This window comes from Elephas maximus, chromosome Y (genome assembly GCF_024166365.1).
Source record: "Elephas maximus indicus isolate mEleMax1 chromosome Y, mEleMax1 primary haplotype, whole genome shotgun sequence".
Classification (NCBI taxonomy): Eukaryota; Metazoa; Chordata; class Mammalia; order Proboscidea; family Elephantidae; genus Elephas; species Elephas maximus.
In genome coordinates, this window is record NC_064847.1 from 11,527,807 (window position 1) to 11,540,701 (window position 12,895).

The following is a 12,895-nucleotide window of genomic DNA, read 5'->3' on the forward strand; positions in this document are numbered from 1 at the left end:
AACCAAAAGGGAGGAACATGCTCAGCATTTCTCAAGCTGAAAGAACTGAAGAAAAGATTCAAGCTTCGAGTTGCAATTTTGAAGGATTCTACGAGCAGCTTGTTGAACAGTGCTAGAAGCATCAAAAGAAGGTAGAAGGACTACACACAGTCACTGAACCAAAAAGAATTGGTTAACATGCAGCCATTTCAAGAGGTAGCATATGATTAAGAATCTGCTGGTATTAAAGGACAAAGTCCATGTTGCACTGAAGGCATTGGTGAAAAACAAGGCTGCAGGAATCGACGAAATACCAATTGAGGTGTTTCAACAAATGGACGCAGCACTGGAGGTGCTTACTTGGCTATGCCAAGAAATTTGGAAGACAGCTGCCTGGCCAACCAGGGGAAGAGATACATGTTTGTGCCCATTTCAAAGAAAAGTGATCCAACGGAATGTGGAAATTATCAAATAATGTAATTAATATTACAGGCAGGTAAAAACAGTTGCAGCAGGACATGGACAGGAGATGCCAGAAAGTCAAGCCAGTTTTGGAAGAGAACATGGACCCAGGGATATCATTGCTGCTGTCAGGTGGGTCCTGGCTGAAAGCAGAGAATACCAGAAGGATGTTTACCTGTGTTTTATTGATTATGTAGAGACATTGGACTGTGTGGATCATACCAAATTGTGGATAACATTGCAAAGAATGGAAATACCAAAACAATTGTGCTCATGAGGAACCTTTACATAGATCAAGGGCCAGTTGTTCAGACAGAACAAGGGGATACTGTTTAAAGTCAGGAAAGGTGTGCATCAGGTTTGTATCCTTTCACCATACCTATTCAATCTGTACGCTGAGCAAATAATCCGAGAAGCTGGACTATATGAAGAAGAACTGGTCATCTGGATTGGAAGAAGACTGATTAACAATCTGTTATGCAGATGACACTACCTTATTTGCTGAAAGTGTAGAGGACATGAAGCACTTACTGGTGAAGATCAAAGACCACAGCCTTCAATATGGATTACACCTCAACATAAACAAAACAGAAATCCTCAGAACTGGACCAGTGATCAACATCATGATAAATGGAGAAAAGATAGAAGTTGTCAAGGATTTCATTTTACTTGGGTCTACAGTCAACACACATGGAAGCAGCAGTCATGAGATCAAGTGATGCATTGCCTTGGACAGGTACGCTACAAAGGACTTCTTTAAAGTGTTGAAAAGCAAAACTGTCACCTTGAAGACTTCAGGTGAGCCTGACCCAAGCCATGGTATTTTCAGTTGCATCATGTGCATTTGAAAGCTACATCCACAGTTAGCACCTGTGGAAGCAGTGGTCAAGAAATTAAATGGACAGTGAATAATGAAGGCTGAAGAAAAATTGATGTCTTTGACTTGTGGTGTTGTAGAATAATATTGAGTATACCATGGCTAGAAGAAGAAACAAATCTGTCTGGGAAGAAATTCAGTTGGAGTGCTCCTCAGAAGTAAGGATGGTGAGACTGGTCTCATGTACTTTGGATATGTTATCAGAAGGGACTCGTCCCATTGAACAATATCATGCTTGGTAAGGCAGAGTGTCAGTGAAAAGGAAGAAGACCCTCGATGACATGGATTGACACAGTGGCTACAGTGATGAGCTCACACGTAGCAATGATTGTGAGGATGGCACAGGACTGGATAGTGTTTTATTCTTTTGTGCAAAACAAAACAACAGGAGGGTCTCAGTACAGGGCCCACGGGTCCACAGGACATGCACTTCTCCATGTTGTTGCTGATCATGATGTACCAATAACAGGTTGGTTGCTTATATATGAAACTCCTTGTCAGTTTCAGGGTATGGCTTTTGTAAACTGAGCAACCCCTTAGGTGTGTTGTAAACCAATCAATCCTGCAGTGGATTTGCAAGCCTCTTATCAAATAGTAAACTGACCAATCCCTGAAAGCTGCTTGTGTGGATAGTAAACTGAACAGTCACATCACTTGCAAGATTGCATCCTGGCCAGTCATTTTGGGAGAATTAGAAACCCCAGGCCAAAAAGACTGCATAAGGGGAAACCCATTACACCACAGATTTCCAACCAGAATTTCCCGCTGAACTTTTTCTCCTCAGAACTTACCATTATAGTGAAACTGATCCTTCAAAATAGGCAGAAAGAAGCACGTTTCTAATACAGGCATGAGGAGCTCCAGAGACCCTCTCCCGAGGAAAACAACCATATTGTTGGTAGGAAAAAAAATTTTTTTTTAAAGTCCCCACCTATTGTCCTAAAGGCATATAGCAAATGCAGAAACATTTATTCAGGACAGTCTAAATCTGTAAAAACAAGATGTGATTGTGACATTTGAGCTGCCCCAGCTCACTGAGACAGAGCCCCTACTCCAAACAGCTACAAAGTAGAACAAGAGATCTCTCACCCCTGTCTCCCAGACTAGGGCGACTGTTTCTCCAAAGGTGAAGCAGAACACCATCGTTTCTCTTCCCTACAGCATATGCTGGAAAAGCTCTTTCCAGGTAAGAGAAACTGAGAGATCTGGGGCCCTACTTTTCCTCATAGCCCCCCTTACAGGGTGCAAGCTCTACTTCATGTGTAGCAGACAAAATATACACCTTAAAAGAGTGATAATGTCGATAATATTATCAGATAAAGTGGGCTATAAGCAAAACAAAAATTACTAGAGATAGAGACATAGTAATAAATATGTCAAATCTATCAAAAATTTATAGGTACCAACAACAAAGCCCCCAAAATACGTGTAACAAATTTGACAAAATTGAAGAGAAAAATAGCCAATTCAATAACATTCATTGTGACTTTAAACCCTATTTACAATGAATGGAAGAAATTGACAGATCAACAAGATACTAAAAGCTTGGATAACACTATAAACTGTCTAGACCTAAAATTTGTAGAACATTTCACCCAACAACATCAGGATGAACATTCTAAAGTACACATACATCATTTGCTAGCCCATAACTGGAGGATTAAAATCATAAAAAATATGTTCTTTAGTCAAAAAGGAATGAAATTAGAATTCAATCAAAGAGAGGAACTGAGAGAAGGGACATCACTACCAACCTTACAGCTTTAATAGAAATAATTATAAACCAAAAAAACCAAACCCAGTGCTGTTGAGTTGATTCCAACCCATAGTGACTCTATAGGACAGGGTAGAGCTGCCCCACGGAGCACCTGGCGGATTTGAACTGCCAACCTTTTGGTTAGCAGCCATAGCACTTAAACTTATGCCACCAGGGTTTCCACAATTGTAAAGGAATAGAAATAACTGCTGCCAACAAGCTAAGTGTATGAAATGGACAAATTCTTAAAAAGGCATAAACTACAAAAATTATTTTAAAAGGAAACAAACTGGATAGACTATAAAAAGTAAAGAGGTTACGCAAGAAAAATTTCAAGAGTAATGATTTTACCCTTGATTTCTACCAAACTTTTAAAGAATAAATAGCATTTCTTCACAAATGCATCAAAAATAGAAGAGACGGAAGTGTTATAGAACTCACTGCATGAAGCCAGTCACCCTTGTATCAAAATGAAACAAAAGCATCACAAGGAAAAAACATTACCAACCAGTATCTTTTATGAATATTAAAAAAAAAATTTCACACAAAATACGGAAAAACCAAATTCAGCAGCATAAAAAATTATATTCTGTGATGGTGCCAGTAATGTTTCCCCCAAAATGTTCACATTCTAATACAAGTACCTTAATATATTTACCTTACATGGTATTATGGACTGAATTTTGCCACCTCACCCCAACTTTCTTTTTTTTTTAAGGATATATTGAAGTCTAACCCTTAGTACCTGTGCATATGAACTTGTTTGGAAATTGTATCTTTGAAGATGTTACTAGGTAAGTTAGCATTAGTTCATACAGGAGTAGGGTGGGTCCTATAGTAATCTGAGTTGTATACTTATAAAAGAGGATGAGAAACACACAGAGACAGAGGAAGGATGGCTGTGTGAACAAACCAGAGAACACCTGAGACTGTCATAAGCTGGAGAGACAAAGACTCTTTCACAAAAGACAGTGGAGGGGGAGCATGACAATACATTCCTGTGATCTTAAATGACACAGTTTTTATGGAGTCTCTAGGAAATTAATACAGATCTTGGTACCAGGAATGAGGGTGCTGCTGAAACAAATACCTAAAAATATGGAAGTCCTTGAGAATTGAGTAATGGGTGATAGCTAGGGTTCTGAGGCATCTGAAGTAAAAAGCAATTCTGATGAGGGTTCAGAAAGACATTAGCAAAGCTGTAGAGAAAGCAAATGTCGCCTTAGAAAATATGCATATCATGAACAGAATATTGCTAGAAATGTGGGCATTAAATGTGCTTCTGGTTAAACCTTAAAAGGAAATGATGAACATGTCTTTGGACACTAGAAGAAAGATAACCCTTTCTATAAAATTGTAAAGAACTTGACTGAATTTTGTTAGAATGTTTTATGAAAAGTAGAACTCTGGATGTTTAGCTGTGGAGATTACAAAACAAAATGTGGTGTACCGTCTGGTTTTTCTCTTGCTTAAAGTCATACATGAGAAGAAAGAAAGACATTGAAGAATGAACTGTTAGGAAAAAAGGAACCAGAACCTGAAGAGTTAGACTGTCCTTAGCCTATCTATATTGTAAAAATTAAGAGAATATGCTCCCTAGAGAACATGAAGAATGTGGCTGGTAGCCATTTGCTGAAGACCTCTATGGATCCAATCAACTGTATCAACAGAAAGGTTACCAGCTTGGCCTGAAGGATGCAGAGCTAGGATGAAATGAAGGCTTTTGGACCCTGGGGATTCTACGGCAGGAAATGGACTGATGGAGCTGTTTGGTTTTGAACATCTGTTGTCCATCAAGTAAAGGGAAGTGTGGCCCTGAGGGCAGTTCAGATGGCTAGCATGGCTGCTGCTGCTATCATACGCATAGAGCACAATGCCAGTTGCCTCCTCAGTTCCAGACAGTGGAGTCACCTTCTCATTTCCAGGGAATGGAACCACAAGTATAGTCGACAGGTGATAAACAGGAGGACAGAGCATCCAGCGAAAGAGGATTATTTTCAAACATTGCAATCTAATGAAATTTTCCCTGCTAGGTTTCAAACTTCTTGGGAACTATGGCCTCTTCTTTCCATTTAATTTCTCCCTTTTGAATGAAGTGCCTATCCTATGCCTATCTTACTATTTGCATTTTAAAGCAGATTAACTTGTATTAGGTTTTACAGGTTCAGAATAAGGAGAGACTTTGCTGCAGGAATCCACATAATCAGAATCTCACTGATACTTGATTTAGATGATCTAGAAGATGAGTTTTTGTCTGGTTGGTTGTTTTTAGAATTGATACCTCTAAGGATTAAGACTTTTGAGAATGCTGGGATGGGATGAATGTGTTTTGCACATATGACGGACATGAATTTTGGAGGGTCAGAGACAAACTGTTACGGATTAAATTGTATCCCCAAAAAGATACTTTGCAGTCCTTAACCCCTGGTATGTGTGAATGTGAACTTGTTTGGAAATAGTGTTTTTGAAGATGTTATGAGTTAAGTTAGCATAAGGTTATATTTGTGTAGGATGGATGTTAATCTAATCTGAGTGGTGCCTTTATAAAGGAGAAGAAGAGACATGGATGGAAGTAGGATGGCTCTATGGAGATGCATTTACAAGCCAGGGAACTCAAGGAGCTACCAAAAGCTGGAAGAGAAGAAAGGACATGCTCCTGGAGTTTTGGGGGAACATGACCTGGCCAACATTGATTTGGATTTCTGGCTTCCAGAACTATGAGACAATTTCTGTTCCTACAAACCACACGGTTATAGTATTTGTTATGGCAGCTCTTGGAAACTAAAACACATGGTAAAAGGGATGTTAGATAGGTAATTTAGATTCAGAACCTTGAGATGGGGGAGATTATCTTGGATTAGTAAGAGACCCAATGGAGAATGTTTTACATGAAGTCAGAGGGAGATTTGTCAGGGGAGTGAGGGTCAGAGTAATATGATATTGTTGACTTTGAAGCTAGAAGAAGATGAACACCAGCAAAGGAATGTGAGTTGCCTGTAGAAGTCAGAAAAGGCAAGGTGATAGATTATCTTTTTAGAGGCTCCATAAAGAAACACAGCTTTTCTTTTCAGTGGAATGATACCTCTTTTGGAGTTTGTAACTAATTAATGTAGGATAATAAACTTGTATTATTTTCAGCCAGGAAATGTCTGGTAATTATAGCAACAATAGAAAACTAATACATGCCCCGTGAACAAAGAAGATTTATCCAAGGAATTCAAGCTAGTTTCATCTGAAAGTCAATGTAATTAATCAGTTGAATAAGGGACTGAATCTACATGAGTATCACAATAGGTGAAAAAAAAGCATTTTACAAAATCCAACATTCTTTCATAATACAAACACAGCAAACTAGGATTAGAAGGGAACTTTCTCAATCTTATAAAGGATGTATACCCACGCCTCACTTTTCAATTTGGTTAGGCTCCAAAGACCAAGTCGTTGTGTGAAAGTTGGCATTATGTGAAAATGGAGGATTTTTAATTCTACTTCCCTACTATCAATTTGTCCAATTTTTTTTTTTTTTTTTAGAAAATATCATAGAAATAATAATAGCTAAGATTTAATAACATGCTCATCAGTGTAAAGAGTCCAGTTATGCGCTATCCCTCTGTGGAGAAGGTGGCTTGAAGGAGACAAAGCTGGATATAGCCAGGCTGTGTGACTGGAGGGCCCACATCTTAACCACTTCACCCTCGTCCTGTGCTGAGTGAGAGCTTCCCTCGCAGAGCTGCCTCAAGGGCCCCACTCGCACCCCCGTAATCCCTAAATTCACGATCCCCAAACCTGCTGCTCTCCAGGCTGGCAATCACCGAGGCTCAGGGCTTCCTATAAGGGCACTGGGAGCCTGGCCCCACGGAGTTGGAGGCTTCAGGGCCAGTTCAACTCACTTTGGGATGTCATTAAACTCCAAGACATTTCTTCCAAACACCCTCTCTGATGCCTCTTGCTATCCTCCCTTCTCACTCCACAGCACTTTTGAGCTGTAGTGCCCTAGGCCTCGTAAGAGCTAGAAACCCAAAACAGGAGCCTGCTGACTTGGTGCTATCTGCAAGTCAGCCCAGAGGCTGAGGCCACAGAGGAGGCCAGCCCATGGGTAGGAGGGAGTAGAGGGTGCAGGGCAGTGCAGGCCAGTTTCCCAGAGGCCACCCGGAGACCCTCCAAGAATGAGGGGTCGCTCTGCAACTGTTGCCACCATGCCATCCACTTTGTTAATGTGCAAAATAGAGAGTAGATCTTTTACTATTGTAAATGAGAAATGTCAGATAACTAAATAATAAATGGAGAGTAGGTGTATATGAAAAACTAGCAGGTTACATAACTGTTGTTAGGTGCCGTCAAGTCGATTTCAGACTTACGGTGACCCCCCCATAGAGAACCTCTAGAGAACCACTCATGGGGTTTTCTAGGATGTAATTTTTACAGAGCAAATTGCCAGGTCTTCTTTCATGGAGCCGCTGAGTGGGTTTGAATCACCATCCTTTCAGTTAGTAGCCAAGTGCTTAACCATTGTTCCATCGGCATCTTTGGTTACATCATAGTAGTGGTGAAAGACTTGATGTATTATCTAACCTAAGATCAGGAACAAGATAAGAATGCCCTGCTACTTTAAATTTTCTGAGTTGATTAAGAGTAATTAGGCAAGAAAAAGAAGCCAAAGGCATATAGATGGAAAAAAAGAAGTCTAACTGTGTAGATGACAAACATTGTTCATAAAAAATTATGAGGAATCCATTAAAACATTATTATTACTAATAAGTGAGTTCAACAATGTTGCAGTATACAAAATCTACTTCTATACACTAGCAATGTAATTAAGGAAGTCCAAGGAAGAAAATAACTACATTCACAACAGCATCAAAAAGAATAAAATGCTTATGAGGAACTTTAACAAAAATGCGAAGCTTGTACTCTGAAAAATACAGAATATTTTATGAAAGAAATTAAAGAAGATGGGAATAAAAGAAGGAGTACGTGCTTGGTGTAAACAGTTAACACATTTGGTTGCTGACTGACAGGTTGGAAGTTCCCGTCCACGGGCACCTCAAAAGAAGCACTAGGTGACCTATTCCAGAAAAATTGGGTGTTGAACACCCTGTGGAGCATAGCTCTACTCTGAGACATTATTTAAGTTTTTTAAAAAATCTCGTTCTACGTCCTATTCAGAAATATATCTCATTGGGTAAATGCATAAATTGGAAAAAAATTTTTTTCTTAATTCATCAAGAAAATATTTTAATTTGTTAAAAATGGACTTGAGAGAGCTTATAAACTACAAGCATACTATTTATTGTCAGAAATCCAATATCACTGTGGCATGTGAAGTTGAATTTAAGCAGACATGGCAGTTTAGAATGATATTTTAAGATCTTATAGTGTAGAATCTGTTAAATCAGCATGTGGTTTGCTGTGAATAATCTCAACATTAACAACAAACTAAAATTTAGAAGGAATAAAAAAGATGAGTCATATTGCAGTATAATTACAAAAATTAATAATTACACCAAAATTTCATTTTTATAAAGCAAACAAAAAAACAAAGTCTCATTTTATATTTATCTCATGTGAATCTATGAAAATTGATCCTGGTTTACTTTTGGTTGTCTGAAGAAAGCAAATCACACTTCCAGATTCAGAAGATTTATCTCTGTTTTTGTTTATTTGTTTTGTTTTTCTTTATTTTTACGTAGACGGGGCCTGTGGTACATATTTAGAGGAGGAGTTTTGCTTTGTTGCTTTGAGCTTGACTGGAAGTAATATACAGCTTACCAGGTTAACAACTGAAGCAGACAGTGCTTAGAACAAATATGATGTAACTTTTGCCAGGAGTGACTCTAGAACCTCAACAAAACCCCACAAATAATCCATTTAAAAACTGGGCAAAGGATGTGAACAGACAGTTCACCAAAGAATTCAGGCAGCTAACAGACACGTGAGGAATTGCTTGAGATCATTAGCCATTAAAAAACACTATTGCTTTCAAGCCAATTCTGATTCATAGTGACCTATAGGCAGGAAAAAACTGCCCCATAGAGTTTCTAGCAAGCAACTAGTGGATTCAAACTGCTGACCTTTTGGTTAGTAGCTGGAATCTTTAACCACTACGCCACCAGGACACCTCATTAGCCATTAGAGAAATGGAAATCAAAACCGTAAGGAGATAACTATGTCATCATGACATTACTGGCACTACTTAAAGAACAAAATCAAAACGAATGTTGGAGAGGTTGCAGGAAGGTTGGAACTTTTAGGTACTGATGATGGGAATGTAAAATGGCAAAACAACTATGGAAAATGATATGGTGCCTCCTCAAAAAGCTAGAAATAGAAATACCATATGACCCAGCAATCCCACTCCTAGGAGTATATCCTAGAGAAATAAGATTTGTCTCATGAATATATACACCCCTGTTCATTATGGCATTATTTACAGTAGTAAAAAGGTGAAAACAACCCAAGTGTCCATCAGTAGATGAACAGCTAAATTATGGTACACACATAATGCCATACTACACAATGACAAACAATGATGAATCTGTGAACCATCTCACAAAATGGATGAATCTGGAAGGCATTATGCTAAGTGAGATAGGTCAGTCATAAAAGGACAACTATTGCATGAGACTGCATACTATTTCATGATGTTTGCATACAGAAAAAACAATCTCTAAAGGTTATGAGGGAGGGGAGGGGAAATCACTAGATAATACCCAATGCTGTCAAGTCAATTCTGACTCATAGTGACCCTTCAGGACTGAATAGAACTGCCCCATAGGATTTCTAAGGATCATCTGTTGAATTTGAACTGCCAACCTTTTGGTTAGCAGCCAAATACTTAATCACCGAACCACCAGGGCGCCAAGGAGGTAGTAAACAAGTGTTAACTTTGGTGAACAGAAAGCACAATATAGGGGAAGTCAGCACAACTTAACCAAGGCAAAGTCATAGAAGTTTCGTAAATACATCCAAACGCCCTTAGAGACAGAGTTACTGGAGCTAAGGGCTGGGGAACATGATTTCAGGGGATAACAAGGTGAATTGCCATAACATAGTTCGTAAGGAAAATGTTCTACATCCATTTTTCTGCAGTAGGGTCTGGGGTCTCAAAAGCTTGTGAGCAGCCACGTAAATACATCTGTTGGTCCCATTACGTTTTGAGCAAAGGAGAATGTAAAAAAAAATAAAGACACAAGGACTAATGGAAGACATAAACCACAGCCTCCATTGGCCAAAGCCCAAAAGGACTGCATGGTGCCCAGCTACTATCACTGATTGCTCTGACAGGGATCACAGTTAAAGAGTCCCAGACAAGAGTGGGAGAAAAAGGCAGAACAAAATTCAAATCCACACTCACACAAAAACAGATCTACTGGTCTGATACAGACTGGAGGACCCCTGAGATTATGGCCGCTGGACACTCTGCTAACTTAGAATTAAAGCCACTTCCAAAGTCTACTTCTTAGTCAAGGATTAGGCAGGTCTATAAAACAACACAAGTGCGAAATGTTTCTTAGTTTCAATTAAGTATGCTACACCTGCCCTAAAGCAAGGTTGAGAAGGCAGTAAGGGACAGGAAAGTGGACTCAAGGAACCAAGAACATAAAGAGAAAGGAGGTACTGACACATTGCAACCAATGTCACAAAACAACTTGTGTATGAATTTCTGAGTGAGAATCCAATTTTCACTGTACACTTTCATTTAAAGCACATTAAAATTAAGAAAAAAATGGTTCTAGGACAAATGCCATAAGAATAGGGACCAGAATATATCAAGAGAAATGAAAATATATTCCTACAAAAAGAACATAGCTGTATTATAAGAGGCAAGAACTGTAGCCCACCCAAATGTTCATCAATTAATGAAAAGAACGAATAAAATATGATACATCTATTCAACATAACACTATTCAGCAATGCAAATGAATGAGTTACTGATACATGCTGTAATGTGGATAAATCTTGAAAACATTAAGTGAAAGAAGCCAGTCAGAAAAAGATGTGTATTGTCTTATTCAGTTTTTATAAAATGTCTAGAATAGGCAAATCTATAGGAATTGATAGTAATTTGTAGTTCCCTAGGGTGATGGCCTGAGCAAGAATGCATAATCAATCATTGCACATGATTGGGGGATTTCATTTTGAGTGATTAAAAATATTCTAAAATTGTAGTGACAGTTACACAACTGAATATGCAAGAACTATTGAATCATCCACTTTATATTGGTGAAGTATTTGGTAAGTGAATTAATTTCAATAAAACCATTTTAAAAAATAAATTATTACATAATCACTTGGGGACTACACATTTCAAAGAGGGCCTATAAACTAGTGGTTAAATGCTTAAGAGTGGTAGAGATTTCATCTGTGTTAACGATGGTATCATTTTGATAATGTGCCCCTGAGAGTAGCAGCCCAGAGACTAGCCTGACACGTCTAGGCTTGGTGTTCTTAGGAACATTCACAGTTATGCTATGGTATCCTCATATTGAATTTTAAAGCCTTGAATGACTTTTACTGTGATTATAATATGCATTATTATTTTAATATAAGTATACCATGGTCAAAAATTTAAGTTTCATTTTCCTTCATGACAAGAGTTAGAGATTCTAAAAAATAATGAGGGCACTGTGATCTTGTATCAATTGGCATAATACAGTTCTTGAAGTTTCTGTCATACCTCTCAGTATGGTGAGTAGCATCTAGGATCTTAAAAGCTTAACAATGAGCCTGATACCATAAGAACTAGATGGTGCCTGGCTACCACTGCTGACCATTCTAATTAGGGCCGCAATAGTCAGGCCCTGATAAGATAAAATGGAAGAAAAATGTGAAACAGAGCCTTATATTCCGAAACACACACACACACACACACACACACACACACACACACACACACACACAAACTCAGACTTTGTAATTTAGTTGAGAATTACTCCTGCCCCAAGACTGTTGCCCTGAGATGCTCTTCAGACCTTGAACTGAAACCAACCCTGAGGTTACCTTGTCACTAAATAACAGATTGACTCACAAAATAATGAGTATCACCTATAGGTAATGTGATCCTTTAAAAAATCACCTATATGAGACCAAATGGTCAACAATTACTTCAAAATAAAGATGAGAATGTAAGGGAGCAGGAAAAATAGATTAATGGAAATGGAACAACCAGAACAGAAATAATGAGAATGTTCACACATCGTGAAGACTGTAGCCAATGTCTTTGACCAGTTGGTGTAGAAATCATTGAAACACAATAAGATATTTAAAAAGTAAAAAAGCTTACAAATGGCCATCTAAGATACAACTATTAGTCTTTATTTGTCTGGAACAACAGGGAAGGAACTCCGAGAACCAAACAAGGAACTGCGCTACAGGACTGATTGTCTTCATGAACCACTGCCTGCTCCACATTGAGACCAGAAGAACTAGATGGTGCCAGACTATTACTGAACATTCTGATCAGGAACACAACAACAGATGAATCCTGAAAAAAAGGGAGAAAATGTGGAACAGAACTTCAAACGCTTAAAAAATCCAGACTTACCGGTCTTTCAGAGGCTGGAGGAGTCTCTGAGACTATGGACAAGAGTTGCTTTTCCAACCTTGAATTGAAACTATCCTCTGAAGAAACCTTTAAACTGAGTAACAGTTTAGCCGAAAGAGTAAAGATTGTCACTCTTGAATACTGTGTTTCTTAAAAAAAAAAAGTATATATAGATGATGTAGGACAAAGCAGTTGCTTTATGTCAATTTTCTTAATCTCCTTGTCCCCAAAATTCTCTTCTATGCTTTAAAATATGAACTAAAAAAACCAAAAATAC